Here is a 17,614-nt window from a genome sequence, read left to right on the forward strand (position 1 = left end):
ATATAAATGTATCAATTGATTTTGTTAATATGTACCTTCAAGTGTCTATCAAAGAAAATGTATATGATGGAGTTATTTTTAACGACATACATTTATAAATATCAATTAAAATATTTCTTTGATAGACACTAAGGACGTACGTAAAATACTGTACAGCTTAAAGATGCGGACAATAGTTTCATGATCGTGTTACTTTTAAGTCTATAATATGTTTGCTCAATAGCCTCAACATGTTAAATAATCTGTGAATTGTGATGGAAAACAGCTTCAACGTATTTATAAAAGTTGCATTAAAATATTTCATGATAGACTCCTGAAAAACACTTATAATATAGTAATTTTGCCATTCCTTTTATAACATAAAAAGTAAAATAAATAAAAACAATTATCACGACAATCTGAACGACATTAATAATTGTGGTGGCCTCGAAGCAGGTCCGATCATAATTAAGGATAGACAACTGAGTCGACCTCTATTTCTTCACAATTCGTTGACTGTTGTGTGCATGTTATCTTATGTTTATCCGGTTGTCGCTCTTTGGAAGATAAAAGCGCGTCGTAAACAACAAGGAAGTAAATTTCTTGTATTGAGTGTATAATATCTGGGACCAATAATATACATGTAATCTTACTCCCAGATAATACTGGTATGCATTGAATTTAGCTTGCGACTGAATTCATAAGGACACTTAAAACAGATTGGAAGTGTTACCTGTCAAATTTTGATCAGAAGGTTGCATTTGAAGTATGGGTAAGAGACTTACAGACAAGGACTTTAATCAAATTGAATCCTGGATCGGCACTGGACCAAAAACATTTAATCTTCTGTATAGCATAACTAGGGATGGCTGTGATCCGGATGTGTTTCATAAGAAATGTGACAACCAACACTTACTGTCATGTACAACAAGGAGGGTTCCGTTTATGGAGGGTACATAAGTGTCAACTGGGAAACACCAAAGACCTACACATACCCACAGGATAATTCAGCATTTATGTTCCAGTTGTTTTGTTCTAATGTTGAAACGCATAAAAAATTCCCAATTAAAAAAGGACATGCAGCCATTTATAATGAGTCAAACCACGGACCAATATTTGGAGGTGATGTACGATATGACCTTAGAACATTTGATGGCACCATTCCCCCTTCTTCCGGGGAATACACCATGACAGTCAGTAATGGTTTCGGTTTTAACATCGTTAGAGGAAGTCAACAATGGACACAGCAAAGTGACGGAGTTGGAGATTTATTCCGTCAAAGGTAAAGTAAGGTTTTTGGCCCTGCATTATACTTTAAATTTAACGTTAGAATTCATGAAAAAAACATTCTAATTTCTATACTATATGCTCTAAAATGTATTAAGAAGATACATGAAGTTGAACTTGTTATTGCTGTAAGATTTTAATTATATAAAATTAGTAAATATAAACTGTACAGTATATACTGGTTAGCGACCCCTTTTCGGCCTGAAATGGAGATTTTTCCGTCGTTACTTTTGACACAAGATAGCTATTAGGATAAAACTTTACACTCAGACAGGTTGGCTCTTCAGACAAAAACCAATATTCCCACGTGCAAAGTACCCCTATAATTTCGCTAAAATAAGCACCCTACTGTACCAATTATTCACCCACCCCATAAATTTGCTGTTCTTACGATATTTTACGATATTTTTCGTTTACTTCTCTCTAAACTATACCTTCAAACATTTTTACTTTATTTTACCAGTCTAGCGACCGTTTAAAACGACAATTGGTCAATAAATATAATATGTTAACTATTACATACTGTTTATGTATGTTTAAAATGATAAACACGTATTCGTAAACCACCTCTGCAGAAAATTTGAAAAGCTACCGGGATTCCTTCTTAAAACATGACCTACATGTACATGATGTATGCTTATTTATAGACTTCCGAAGAGGGACAACGCATGCTCGTACGAGAATGTAATGATTAATTTAAATTTGAGTTGCTTCCCTTAGAAGAAAAAAATGGCGATTACTTAACTGTTTTCAGGTTTTACCATTTGCTTTTTCGAAAATTGAACGTAAAATACTGCAATTTAGGGTGTTTGTATAATTCATCACCAGTTTTATACTTTATAATGACAAATCAATAATGTCGTCTGATAGTGCAAGGTATAATGAAAATTAAAAAATCCTTACAGGGCCTCATGCAAATGAGCGCGCGCGTGATGACGTCATCCCCGCGTGCAACTTACAAAGTCAGAAGTGTAAACAATGTTTATTTGGGTCGAATTCCACATACTACTAACATTTGAACGCAAAAAACAGCTGATAACTGTCAAAAATGATGCCGCAATGAAACGCCAGACTGATTTATGTAACATATTTCGTTTTGACTGGTTTTAACTGGGTGGGCGAAAAAGTGGTACGGGCGAATAATAGGTCGCTAACCAGTACTACATAAAATAAAATCAACGTTCGAAGCATGTGTAGTGTAGCATATAAATTGGAAAACATTCCATTTGTACAGCACGAAATGTTCTTATTAGATAACAAAAGACAAATGCCGAATTTGACAATTCCATGGCGGAAAACTGCAGAATGGGGACCAAAGGTAAACTGAATCATTTTCTGACAAATGCACCAAAAGGTGCGTTATTTCTTAAGCTGAAATCACTGAATGTGGTCCAGGATACTATCCCTATACTTGAGATTGAGTAAGCTACTTCAGATTGATGTTTTGTTTATGTTTGTATGATACCAGTACACATATTTTATATTTAATTCAATTAAAAATCAGAACTCATAGATAATAAATTCATAGATATCTCGGTTTTCAAACATTTTCAAAGACTCCAATTTCAATTTCTTAGGTCATTGTTAAATCAAACTTGTTTGAGCGCTCGAACATAGAGAATCTTTACACAGAGAAATGTTCTCATGTAAATGTAATTAGGTGAAGGTGGCCGGTTTAAATGGGATTGGTTGATTCAAGCGATTAGTGATGTTAGTTTGTTTGAGCGCTCAAACATTTTCAAAGACTCCAATTTCAATTTCTTAGGTCATTGTTAAATCAAACTTGTTTGAGCGCTCGAACATAGAGAATCTTTACACAGACAAATGTTCTCATGTAATGGGACTGAGCAGGCCAAATTGTTTGAGCGCTCAAACAAAATGATGTGAAGATATATACAGTGGGTGGTTGGTTCAAGCGATTACATTAGTTGTCAGTGTCAGAAGTTTGTTTGAGTGCTTGAATATTTGCCTGTGAAACCAGTTTGTATGGGCGCCTTAACACTTTTCACTCAATGCATTTTGTTTGAGCGCTCGAACATTTATTTAATACCTGTAAAAATAGTTTGTATGGGCACCCTAACACTTTCATATAAAGCATTTTGTTTTAGATTTCAAACATTTTCAAGTAAAAGCAATTTTTGGCCGCTCTAACACTTTTTTAGTAAAGGCATTTTGTTTGAGCGCTCCAACATTTTACCAGTAAATACAATCTGCTTGGTCACCAAAACACTTTTAGCTTGACTATTCGAAGAATAGGTGGGCTATACTACTCGCCCCAGCGTCGGCGTCCGGATAAAGTTTTAGGGCAAGTTGGGATTTTCACTTATAAGTCCAATAACGTTCATTGAATTGAGTTAATACTTCACACAGTTGTTCAGGGCCATCTCATAATGAGGTTAGATAACTCCATATTATTCTTAACACAGATTATGGACCCTGATTGACTATGAAACTTAGGTTAAAGTTTTAGGGCAGGTTGGGATATTTATAAAAAAACTTTTATACCCTTTGGTCAATTGACTTAATACTTAACACAGTTGTTCAGGACCATCACACAATGAGGTTACATAACTCCATATTATCCTTTATACAAGTTATGGCCCCTGATTGACTTAGGTTAAAGTTTTAGGGCAGGTTCAAGTTTTAGGGCAAGTTGGGATTTTCACTTTAAAGGCCAATACCATTCATTCAATTGACTTAATACTTCACACAGTTGTTCAGAGCCATCACATAATAAGGTTAGATAACTCCATATTATCTTTTATACAAGTTATGGCCCCTGGTTGACTATGGAACTTGGGTTAAAGTTTTAGGGCAGGTTGGGATATTTATTAATATCTTCTATACCATTCATTCGATTGACTTAATACTTCACATTATTGTTCAGGACCATCACCCAATGAGGTTACGTAATTCCATATTATCCTTAATACAAGTTATGGCCCCTGATTGACTTAGGTTAAAGTTTTAGGGCAAGTTAATGTTAAGGGCAAGTTGGGATTTAAATAAAAAAAAACATTCTATACCTTTCATTCAATGCACTAAATAAAATCCAAAATTATTTACGACCATATTACATCAAGAAACATTACTCCATTTTAACCCTAAATACAAATTATTGCCCTTGATTTTTTTGATTTTTTTTATTATTTAATTATTTTATTTTAATTTCTTTTAAAGGCATATTTGTATATTTCAACCACATTTTCATAATGGATAATCAAGTTATTTGAATGACTTGCGTCATTGTTGGGGCGGGCTGGTGCGAGGGCATCATCAAAGTCACCTTATGTATCAAATAATTTTAGTTAGGTTTGACATAAAGAAACCATCTTTGGTAATATTACATTGTTATTGTATTCACATCTAAGTTAAAGAGGCGTAGTCAAAGCGGCGTAGTCAAAGCGGCGTAGTCGAGCGCGCTGTCTTACGACAGCTCTTGTTATATTTTATTTTTTACACATACTCCATACATAAGACTTAAAGGCATTTTATAAAAAACATGGCATGACAGTCTAAAGCAAAGAAAGTTTGAAAGTGTATTACTTTCATCATTCTCATTTGGCTATTAGTGTGAAGTTGTGTCTAGGACAACTTGTGCCTAATTTACATGTAAAACTATGCCAAAAACTAATCAAAGGATTCGCATATACACAATATATAAGAAAGGCAATTTCATTAAAAAAAACTTGTCTGTATAGTTTGTGGTGGGTTTAGGGATAACCCTACACATTTGATATCAACAAATGGGACTTGATAGTACCCCAAGAATGTTATTCACCAATCATAATATCTCTAAGACTCCCCCCCCCCCCCCCCAGAATCAGTCTGTATTTTTTGACAAGCAAACATACATGGCATTTTGTCCCATAATATTAATGTGTGATGTATCCTCTTTTTACCTTTAAAGCTACTTAACTGTTGTTTCTTTACAAAATTAGTAGTAAATAAAGTTAAGTTTATGTTTTAAAAACATGCCTGTTTGAATAGGTCATGTTGATTCTTTTATACACTGAACATAAATCTGTCATTGGTATTTAAATAGATGTATGATTTATTTGCTAATATAAAGTAGTGATAAGCTTATGTCTGTACTGTAATTATTATGTTTGGTTAACATTATACAATTTTCTGAACATGAACATTTGTACCAAGTTGCCAAGTTATCAAAGCATGGTCAAAATATAGCCAGGACAGCATTTGAATGACAATACTTTGTACAAAAGAAACAGGGAATCACTCAATCGTTATATTTGTTATGGTCTTTGCTCAAATGAATATTTTGAACTAATAAATTATAGCCAAGGTGTAAGTCAAATTTAATGCATACTGATATTTATAATGGCCAATTTAAGGCGTCAGTTAAAATTTTATGCACATTGACATTTATTATGGCCGGATGCCAATCCTGATGGCAAAACTCATGACTGTGTAATAAAGTATATTCATAAGCTTTTGGCTGAAAACAAATAGTTAAGACATTCATACATACAGTTGTTACCGTCTCCGTGGCCTAGTGGTTAAGTGTCCGCCTACGGAGCGGAAGTCATGGGTTCGATCCCTGGCCGCGTCATACCAAAATACGTTAAAAATTGGTACAAGTAGCTCCCTTGCCTGGCGCTCGGCATTAAAAGGGTAGTGTTTGGAAAAGTGGTGTACTCAGTACTGGTTAACCCAGGAAAGTTGTACCCTGTGTATCGGTGCTTTACACCGAGCACGTAAAAGAACCAAGGGGTCTCTTCGAAAAAGAGCTAGCGTATCGCACCCGGACTTCCTTGTATCCCACCACTGTCTCTTCAGCGTGCTGTCCCTTCAGCAAAAACAAAGGACCCCGTTGGAAATAAGTGCTTGCACTTTCACGGGTTATCCTTGACCGCAAGGTACAACAAAGTAGGCTTAGCCATGCATGCATGGCAAAGGAGGCTTAGCCATGCATGCATTGCAAAGGTGGGTTTGTTCATGTATTAGTAATGAAAAGTATATTGTCAACAAAGGAGGCTTAGCCATGCATGCATGGCAAAGGTGGATTTGTTCATGCATTAGTACTGAAAAGCATATTGTCAACAAAGGAGGCTTAGCCATGCATGCATGGCAAAGGAGGCTTAGCCATGCATGCATGGCAAAGGTGGATTTGTTCATGCATTAGTACTGAAAAGTATATTGTCAACAAAGGAGGCTTAGCCATGCATGCATGGCAAAGGTGGATTTGTTCAAGTATTAGTAATGAAAAGTATATTGTCAACAAAGGAGGCTTAGCCATGCATGCATGGCAAAGGTGAGTTTGTACAGATACTAGATAAAACAGGACCACAAATGTATGAACCAAGGGTATTATCAATTTTCAACTTCATATCTATACTGAAAAATACCTTCTTATCTTAGATTTTATGACTTATACTCATACATTGGCCGAACCAAGAAAATGTTAGTGAAACTGCACGTTCTATATTTAATGTCATATTCCGACTTCAGAAAATAGACTGTTTAGACTTTTTACTCAACACTTGAGGTTTAAAGGTGATGCACCTGAGTCATGATCTGACCATTAATTAAGTTTTGTTCATCATTAATTCTTAAAAGTTTGGAATCCATACAGCACATTTCTGAATAGTTTTTAAATATTTGCTCATGGAGCAGCATATTATGCATTTTACTGTCTATAATGAATATATGATATTTGTTAAAATTATCATACTGTATTAAAACAAAACCAGAATTTAAAGCTGCACTCTCACAGATTGAACATTTTGACAACTTTTATTTTTTGTCTTGGAACTACTCATTTTTTGCGAAAGTCCATGGAAACCAGTTAAATAAGACGGCTGACAAAAACATTAGAATGCAGATTTTTACATCTAAGTTCAAAAAATGATGTTTTATGCATTTTTCTTAAACCGTTAGTAACGGTTTAGGGCATAAAACATTCAATTTCGAATGGAAATATGAAAATCTACGATCTGATTTTTTGTCAGAAATCTTATATCATTGGTTTGCAGATAAATACGCAAACATATGCTCTTTCCAAGACAAAAATTAAAAAAGTTGTAAAAATTGTAAATCTGTGAGAGTGCAGCTTTAAGGAAAAAGTCATTGAATCATATTCAAATTCAAAGCACTAGATAAGTCTGAATATTCCAGCTATTTATTTACTTCATTCATAAAACTTCTCATACCTACAAAACTTCAAGATCAGATTAACTAAGAGCCCTTGTCAATTAAGCATTATCATCTTCTACATCTGATTCCTCTAGCCAATCAGAAGAGGGAATCTAATGAGAGGGTGGAGCTTAACTAATTATGAAGGTGGAGCTTGTTCATATTAAATAAAGTTTTGAGAAAAACACTATTTATCGCTTATTATTGTGTAAATTTAATAAATTTACTTTTACACTGAAAATAAGGGGTGAGCATTCTTTTAGCAAAATAATGATACCAAACATGACATAAATGTACTTTTTTCATGTCTTTTTTATTCAATTTAATAAAATGTTTTTATTTATTTCTGAAATGCTGTTAAAAAGGAAACTGCAAGTCTTTATATTTGATCCTATTTTGGTAACAAAAGTTTTACTTACACTAAAGTCTTGGTCTAAGCACTCAGTTTGCATTTAAAATGGTAATATGCCTCTGTTATGTCATTCTTCCAATGGACCATTTTAAACATGACTGTCACACTAAAAAATAAGCTCAAGTGAGGGATCCTTTCCCATTTTTAGCTCGACTATTCGAATAATAAGGAGAGCTACCCTAGTCACCCGAGCGTCGGTGTTGACGTCGGTGTCGGCATGGGCATAACCACTTAAGTTTTTGTAAGAGTTTGTGTACCACCTCAAATATTGACATATGGTTTTGAAACTTTACACACTTGTTAAACATGATGCCCCCACCCTGTACACAGGAGGAGGTAGCTCTATCAAGCATTTTGACAAAATTATGCCCCTTTTTTTACTTAGAATTTATGTTAAAGTTTGCGTACCACCTCAAATATTGACATCTGGCTTGGAAACTTTGCGCGCTTGTGGAAATGGAAAATGGAAAAATGGAACTAACATGTTGAGCACTGACGTGTATTTGGAGTGATTTATAGGCTCGAGGCCACCGATTGCAGTTAACAAGTGATTTTTCGGCTCTGTAAGGCAAATAGCACAGAGAAACAATGCTTTCTATAGCTGATCTTCCTTTAATCTGATGTTAATACATAGCTTAGCCCTCGACTTTGATGCCATGTTTTTCAAATTGATAAACGCACATGCGTAAGTGTTTAACGCTGGCTACGCCCCTGAACTTCATGGTATAGTGACAGTCAACATACCTAAAAGGCTGCAAGCAGAAGAAGTATCATTTACAGGTTGCTCCTACACTTTATATGCCCCCTTCGAAGAAGAGGGGTATATTGATTTGCACATGTCGGTCGGTCGGTCGGTTGGTTGGTCTGTCGGTAGACCAAAGCTTGTCCGAGTGATAACTTTATAATTCCTGGATGTATGGTCACCAAACTTGACATGAAGGTTGGGCATGACCAGTTAATGACCCATATTGATTATGGGGTTCATAGGGTAAAAGGTCAAGGTCACAGTGACCTTTAATGGTAAAATGATTTTAAAGCTTGTCCGAGTGATATCTCAACAATGCCTGGACTTATAATCATCATACTTGACATGGAGGCTGGGCCAGTAGATGACCCCTATTAATTTTATGGGTCAACGGGTCAAAAGTCAAGGCCGCAGTAACCTTAAATGATAAAGGGTTGTCCGAGTGAGAACTCGTCAATGCCTGCATCCATGCCCCTGGAACTTGACTTGGAAGTTGGGCCTGACCAGTAGATGACCCCTATTGATTTTGGGGGTCATCTGGTCAAAGATTAAGGTCACAGTGACATTGAAGGCAAACTTAACAATTCATTGACCTATGGTCATCATACTTGACATGAAGGTTGGTCCTGACTAGTAGATGACTCCTATTGATTTTAGGGGTCATCGTGCCAAAGTTCAAGGTCAATGTGACCTTTAATGCGAAAAAGTTATCAAAGCTTCTCCCAGTGATATCCCAACAATGCCTGGACTTATCATCCTCATACTTGACATGGAGGCTGGGCCTGACCAGTAGATGACCCCTATTGATTTAAGGGGTCACCGGGTCAAAGGTCAAGGTCAAATTGACCTTGAATGCAATTTTTTTTCCGAGTGATAATTCAACAATGCCTGCACCCATGGCCCTCAAACTTGACATTGGGCTTGGGCCTGACCTTTAGATGACCCCTGTTGATTTTAGGTGTTATTGGGTATTCTCTTCTGCGAGGAGGATACATTTTTATCTGCAAATATCTGCAGTCATCATCTGAAGTGATTCAAAACTGTACACCTAATTTCCTCAAACTTTGAATGGTCATAATCTTAAAACTGCCTCAAAGGCATCCAATGTTAATGACAAATCAGCTGTCATTTCGGTCCGTGCATATTTCATTCAATTGCCCGAATAATCATGACAACATGGCGCTCAGGGGGGCATAATGTTTGCCAAACATCTCTTGTTATCATCTGACTTCGGCCAAAGTATGGTGACAATCTGGTCGTCTTTTTCCCAAGTGACAAAACGGCTGGGAATCCCGATTGGATTCAGCCGGGATTACCCCTTGTTGAATTGGTTAGACTGTGTTTACAGTACCGATCTCTAAATTTAGCTAAAAAGACAACCATTTATCACTAAACTGGTTGTTGTGAAATGAAGACAGGCATGTGTTGTGACAGATGGAGCTCGTGTTGTTTATGTTTATGTAAAATATAAAGTATTATCTAATTGTTATCTGATAGCCCTATTCTTTTTTCCTTTACTGTGCTTCTTAAAATGATTATGTTCTCATATGTCTTAATAGGTAACCTTTGTTTAATAAAGCTTTTATGATAATTATTATCATTATTATTATTAAATTTAGGGGGAATTTCAAACTGATTTCCTACACTGACATATTGTTTGAGCGCTCGAATAAAATGCCTTGACTTAAAAATATGTTTGCACAAACAGATTGTACACACTGGTTAAATGTTTGAGCGCTCAAACAAAGTGCCTGGAATGAAATGTGTTGGTGTGTCCAAACAAACTGTTTTTGGAGCAAAACGTTTGAGATAAAAAAAAAATGCTTCCAATGAAAGTGTTCAGATGCAAAAACACTGCTTTAACAGGAAAATGTTTTAGCGCTCAAACAAATTGCCACCACTATCAAATTCTCTATTCGCTTGAACCAACCACTCGCATTCAAACCGGCCATCTTCACCTAATTTTGTTTGAGCGCTCATACAATTGGCCTGTTCAGTCCCATGATATGAGAAAGTCTCTCTGGATCAGGGTTTTCAATGTTTAAGTGCTCAAACAGTTTGGCCTGTTTAGTCCCATGATATGAGAAAGTCTCTCTGGATCAGGTTTTTCAATGTTCAAGCTCTCAAACAGTTTGGCCTGTTTAGTCTCATGATATGGGAAAGTCTCTCTGGATCAGGTTTTTCAATGTTCAAGCGCTCAAACAGTTTGGCCTGTTTAGTCCCATGATATGAGAAAGTCTCTCTGGATCAGGTTTTTCAATGTTCAATCGCTCAAACAGTTTGGCCTGTTCAGTCCCATGATATGAGAAAGTCTCTCTGGATCAGGTTTTTCAATGTTCAAGCGCTCAAACAGTTTGGCCTGTTCAGTCCCATGATATGAAAAAGTCTTTCTGGATCAGGTTTTTCAATGTTCAAGCGCTCAAACAGGTAAAATTTCCAAATTGCTAAGGAAATGAAATATGAAGCTTATTTTTTATGTGATTTATTAACACTGATTAATTGAATTTAAGGCCTACAAAAGGTACTTAGAAAGACAAATACCATTTGATTTTATATTCATTTGACTATATGCAATTAATTAGTTCTGTTTGTCGCTACAAATCCATTACTGTATAACCTTAACCTTTTCAAAAACATTTGAATACTCCTATGTTCATAAAAAGTGGAAAAAATATTTGGATCGTTATATAGTTGTCATTCATAAAGAAAAGAAACAGTTCATAATATATGTAACCTGTCAATATTAAACGTGTCAGTTATATTTTAAATGACCATACTGAGGGTGCCGGAATGTTTGCATGCCTTAATTGTGCTTGCACTCTCGTTATAACTGCTCAAACATATATATTGCATTTGATTTTGTAGTTAGTTGAGAGTTTGAAAGAAGAAGTGAAAGGCATCCGACCCCCTGCAGGACTTGATGTCCCATATTTCAACATTCTATTGATGGGGCCTTTAGGCTCGGGTAAATCGAGCTTCTGTAATTTGATGGCGTCTGTGTTTCGGGGAGGAATATCACAACAGGCTGGAGTTGGTGGAAGCTCGGAATCCAGTACAACAACCATGGTAAAACTTCCTTTATCAATGCTGCGTTGGAAAGCTTACAAATATATGCAATAAAAGAAACTAACCTAACGGAAAGTCATAAATTCGACTAGAAGTGTTGAAGTTTTCACAATTAACTTCTATCATATAATACCAGGATATGGTTCAAAGTGTACCGGAATCGTAACAATTATAACTGCAATTTTCTTTGTTACTAGGCAAAATGCAAATAATCATATTTTTCCACTCCGTAAGGTACAAGCCGAGTAACTTTGAAGCACATGTCGTTTTGAAACTTATATATTAAATCTGCAGAAGTATTAGTGTTACTAATATTAAAAATGTGTTGTTGTTTTTCATTAATTAAATGTGATTCAGAAAAAGTTTCTTATGATGACTCTACTATAAATGTGTTACTATTTTAGCAAAATTAAAAGAAAATACAATAACCCCCAAAAAATAATTTTATCAACAAGAACATTCGTAATTTTTAACCTCAGAAACAGGAAACTATTGACAAGTCGTATAAAATCAAATTTACTGGTAATTTATATAGTACGTCATGCATTATGTTGTTATATTTTCTTCCCTTAGTTGAGACTGTGTTTTGAACACACCCCTTCCACACTCACCTCCCGCATACGTTGCGCATTCATACTTACTCCGGGAAGTCCAACTTTCTGAATGCAGACCTTACATTTCATTGAATTCCTTACATGAGCAGAATCTACATGCATATTTACTAATTATTTTAATCGTTGCTAGATGCACATACATAGCAGTGTTTCTATTATATAAATTACGTACTGTTCAACCGTGTTTAAAATCGAATTAAAAACTTTTTTTGAAATTTACGTTAATCACTGTATGGTGTTTATCTGTATCATTTCTCACGGGGGGGGGGGGGGGGGGGATGATCCCCGTCAAACTATGGGTAGGCTAGACCCCTGCGGTCAGTATATATTGGTCAGATGTGACATCGGAATATACCTTAAAAACATAATGGTTTTATCATTTCTTCATCTGGTTAAAAGTATTCGTGACTCGGGAAATATTATGGCAGTATTCAGGACTCGCTGAAAAATAGTGTTTAGATGAAAGTGAAAGGTCACCGTAGTATACGATGTTTCATACCAAATAAACATGTGTACGGTAAAAAAAAGTCTTGATTCATGTAAATATGCATAAAATGGTTACAATTATTATGAAACATATGTCCGTCCGTCCGTCCCAACCGTCCCAACCGTCCGTCCGAATGTCCGCCCGTCCGTCTTTCTGTCTGTCTGTATGTCCGTTTGCATCGCTGAAACTTGACAAAACTAAATTATTTATATCCCCGACCTGTTATTTCAGTTTACGGTTGGTGACAAGGTCAGCCTTCAGCTCTACGACACAAGAGGGATAGCGGACACGGACACATTGGACCTTATGCAATGCAATTATATATTGGAAGATAACGTTCCGGACTTTTATGAGGTAAGCTTACCAATTGTAAACCGGAACAGACAGCTTTATTTCCTGTAAACTGAGAAAAAAGAGTTGATTTGAAAGTTGATGATGATGATGATGATGATGATGATGATGATGATGATGATGATGATGATGATGATGATGATGATGACAAAATAAATGTTGAAAAATTATTGCCACTCAGGTTCTTTGATATATTGGTGAAACGAAATTTGCATTTTTATAAACAAGATTGCAGAAACAATCGATACAGTATAATTTCTTCCTAGATGCCATTGGCGAGTCTCATGTCAAATGACGATGCAGATTTTCAGCAAAGGCCAACATTGAGTAACAAAATACACTGTGTTGTATTCGTTTTGGACGGTTCGACTGTAGGCGACATTCCAACACCTGTGCTGCACAAACTGAAGTGGTATCGGGATCTGTTGAACAGAAAAGGTATCTTACACCATAATCTTGATCAGTAGCTTCATTGTTTAACTGATAAGTCGGAAACCCAACAGTTCTGCAAGGAACATCGAATTTCTCTCTTCCGAAAAGAAACGCGTTCGGCTACAATGATTGTTTTCATAGATTTATGAGGGCACTTTTGTTATAAGCTTTTACATCTATTTAAATTTAGAAAAAGGAAAAAAATATAAACAACAGTATTACATTTGGATATTACCTTCAACCTTTAAGGGATACCACAAGCCGTCTTAGTCACACAGATTGACAAACTCTGCGATAAAACGGCAGAAAATGTTTGTAACACATTCTTCAGCCCAAATGTCCAAGAAGTTATCGAAAAGGTAGCAGATCTGTTAAAATTTCCAAGGAATAGTATTTGGCCAGTCAAGAATTACGAGGAGGAAGTGGAAAGCGATGAGAGCGTCAACATCCTTGCTTTGCTAGCTGTCCGACAGATCATGTACTTAGCAGAGGATTATTTGGAAAACATGAAAGTGAATAAAAGAAGGAGAAGTCAAAGACTTAAGACAAAGCAGGCAAAGAAGGCTAAATGTGAAAGGTACGGGTCAGACACTGCTACAAACTGATCACGATATGGTCGTGCACTCACTGAACTTGTGTGGAACGTCATGTCAACTACAATTTGCATACCTCCAGATGAGCAAAAGTATAGATGTGTTTTATGTGACTAAACAACGACTTATAATACAAATTAATACAGATTTTTTATTCATTGTAATTTGAAAAAACAATTATTCATTTCATTTGATGAATTGTGCCATTGAATAATTGTTTGTTTGAATGTATCCATATATTATTATAAAGAAAACAAAAAGTAATAATTATATCAAAGGTGTTGTTAACAGCTACAGCGGATGCAATTTTCCTTCTTTACGCTTCTATACAAAAAGTCCTTAACAAAGGTTCCAAACTGTGGTGCGCATTCTTAGATTACCAAAGAGCTTTTGAGACCGTTAATAGAGGTGCATTATGGGTAAAACTGATTAAAGCAGGTAGCAGCTGTAAAATTATCAACATGATAAAGTGTATGTATATCGACATCCAATCCTGTATAGAAATAGCTAGAGACAATAGCTATTCTCAAATGTTTGATGTTACAGTCGGTTTGAAACAGGGGAGTCATTATCTCCCCTTTTATTTCAGCAATTTTATGCAAACATAAAATTATTTATGGCCGTTGTTCAATTTATTTCTGTACGTCCGTGGCACGGGATTTAGGCAATATCTCGGGAATTAGCCATACGGGCACTTTATCCCAGGAGCCAATCAATTTCCCCCTTTTTGTGCCACGTGACGCTAAAGGCCAATCAGAATGCGTCTGCCATTCTTCTTTGTTCTCTCTTGCGTATGCTAAGCGCTCGCCAGTCTCTGGAATATATTTTTATAATTACGACGATTTGCAATATTTGCAAGGTTATTTATTATAGTACATTGTTCCTTAATGTAAACAGTTTCCTTTTGGATTTTTTTCTTCGGGGCGGCGACCCATTTTTACGTGTAATTTGCACACGAAGGTGGCAACCTTGGATTAACTATTACGTCATCCAACATGTCGGCGGCCAATACTCCGAGGATTCAACTATTCGGACACTCACATGTGAAACGTCTACGGGACTTCATTCGACAATCTTATTCAGCGAATTTCCATATGGATCTCCACGGACCCCCCTCGTTCAATACTCGGGCTTCCCAGGCGCTTCAGTTCAGACATTACGTGAATCTTTGCGTGGTACGCGATTTCAGCCCCAACGTTGTTGTGCTGGTTGTTGTTACCTGTGATATATACGATCCTAATGTCTCACCTACAAGTGTTTCCCGCCAGATTACGGACCTTGTGGACCCTTTACTTTTCGTGCTATCCGTGCCAAAGGTTATTGTCCTGCAGACCCTGCATATGCATGGTGCCCTCTATTCCAGTGAAGTACCCCGTGGTTACAGCCTGGTTTAAACCAATGGTTGATGACACGAATATGCAATTGATGTCGATGCTTAACGGGACAACACATGATCGCTCGTACGTTTGGCGGATGAAAGGTTTTTGGTCTGCCGACTGCCAACACCGCAACTTTTCTTCTGATGGTTGCCACCTATGGAATGCCGGCCAGCTTCGTTTTCTGAGCAATGTCCGTGCTGCAGTGGTCGCCGCCCTGAAGGGGTCCATCTGCTGATAACTAATCAAGGTACGTATATGAGCTTTCTCTCTTTTTTGGTGTGGCTTTCTAAGACCAGTCATATAGTTCATGGTTACGTTTGGTATCATTACCATTTATTTCTATTTTTGTCCGCTAAATAATGCTTCATTTCATCATACTTGTATGGTTAAGTTATCAGTCCATGCCATACTAGCTTTTCTACTCAGTCTTCGGGCTGTACACGGTTTAGTTATCACACCGTGTTTCAAATTTTAAGCATGGTTTAGTTATCAGTCCATGCCTTAATTTGCGGTTTTCCGCTCTCTTCTCGAGCTGCAACAAGGTTTAGTTATAATACCATATTCCTCAATATAAGCATGGTTTAGTTATCAGTCCATGCCTTCATTTGCGGGTTTTCGCTCAGTCTTCAGGCTGCTACATGGTCTAGTTATCATACCATGTTCCTAAATTTTAGCATGGTTTAGTTATCAGTCCATGCCTTAATTCGCTTTTTCTTCTCAGTCTCTGGGCTGCTACATGGTTTAGTTATCACACCATGTTTCTAAATTTTAGAATGGTTTAGTTATCAGTCAATGCCATTAGCTTAAATCCCACAGTGTTTATGTGCTATAACATGGTTTAGTTATCACACCATCTTCCTTTCCTTTGCATGGTTTAGTTATCAGTCCATGCCTTGCTTCTTTTACCAGCGCAATCTCATTACCATAGCTACTGTAATGGGTTCCCTGGATTATTTCCTCATTTAAGCACTGGCCATGGGTACGCTGGCTCCTTTTTCGAGTCTTTCTATTGGTTATCATATTCACTTTCAGATGAACCGTTCGTCTAAACGGAAACTGACTTCCACTACCAGTGCTTGCTCTTGCTGCGCTAACCTGTCGGTACAGACCACTCCTGCCACTAAGCTGCCGCTCAAGCCTTCACTCGAGACGGCTGAAGCTACACAGAGCAAGGGCCCATCAAGGGTACCAACTCGCGCGAAGCGTTCACGTAAACACCTGACACTACTACAACTTCCCAATGAGGACAGCGCTGATCGTCATGCTCCGCAAAACATTCACAATCAATCATGTGTAAATCTGCCACTTGAGGACACTACAGATTTTCAGGATCTTGACATTCCCAACGTCATTTCTGACCATGCACCTTCCCTCCGGCTCCACTTCCTGCCCAACCACAGGCTTCTTCATTTCCGGCGTCCGTCCATCCACGGCCTTCTCGAACGGCTCCTTTCTCCGCACACCCCATCATCGACGATGACACATCAATGCACACCAATTTCCAATCAGGTTAAAAAATCGATCCAACATGACATATGGCGCAACAAATTCATTGACCTTGCGTCTCAACTACCCACCCTTTCTTCTTCCTCTAAAACTCCCGTACATTACACTCTCAATTTAGATCAACATTCCAACATCTCTGTCCAAGCATCTACACGATTACGCAAAATTACCTCCATCGACACTTGGACTACTGCCTTTCTTCGCTTCGTGGCTATATACACTGCCAAATTCCCTTTCGAAACTCCCCAGCTCATGAAGTATGGTGAGATTGTCCGTGACTTGGCTGCTCGTCGTCCCGGTTTAGCTTTTGTCCAATACGACACGCAATTTCGTATGTTGCGGGGATCCGTCCTTCTACCTTGGGATCGCCTTCACACTGAGTTTTGGCTAATGGCCTCGACATCCTACCATCCTCCGCCTCAGTCCTTTCGTTCCCATCAACAAGCAAACACCTACCCTTCCCGCCCTAGACGATTTCACCCAAACACTTGTTGGAACTTCAACCGCAACACAAAATGTCGTTCCCAACATTGCCCCCACCCACACATCTGCGGGTACTGCCTTGGATCCCACCCAGCCTACAACTGTAAGTTCACCAATAAGGAAC

At 37.3% G+C, this 17,614-nt stretch overlaps 1 pseudogene; it reads left to right on the top strand.

Moving 5' to 3' along the window:
• The first annotated feature begins 654 nt into the window (after positions 1–654).
• Positions 655–14,209, top strand: LOC128226887 (interferon-induced protein 44-like; annotated as a pseudogene).
• Positions 14,210–17,614: the final 3,405 nt, after the last annotated feature.

Source organism: Mya arenaria, chromosome 1 (genome assembly GCF_026914265.1).
Source record: "Mya arenaria isolate MELC-2E11 chromosome 1, ASM2691426v1".
Lineage (NCBI taxonomy): Eukaryota > Metazoa > Mollusca > Bivalvia > Myida > Myidae > Mya > Mya arenaria.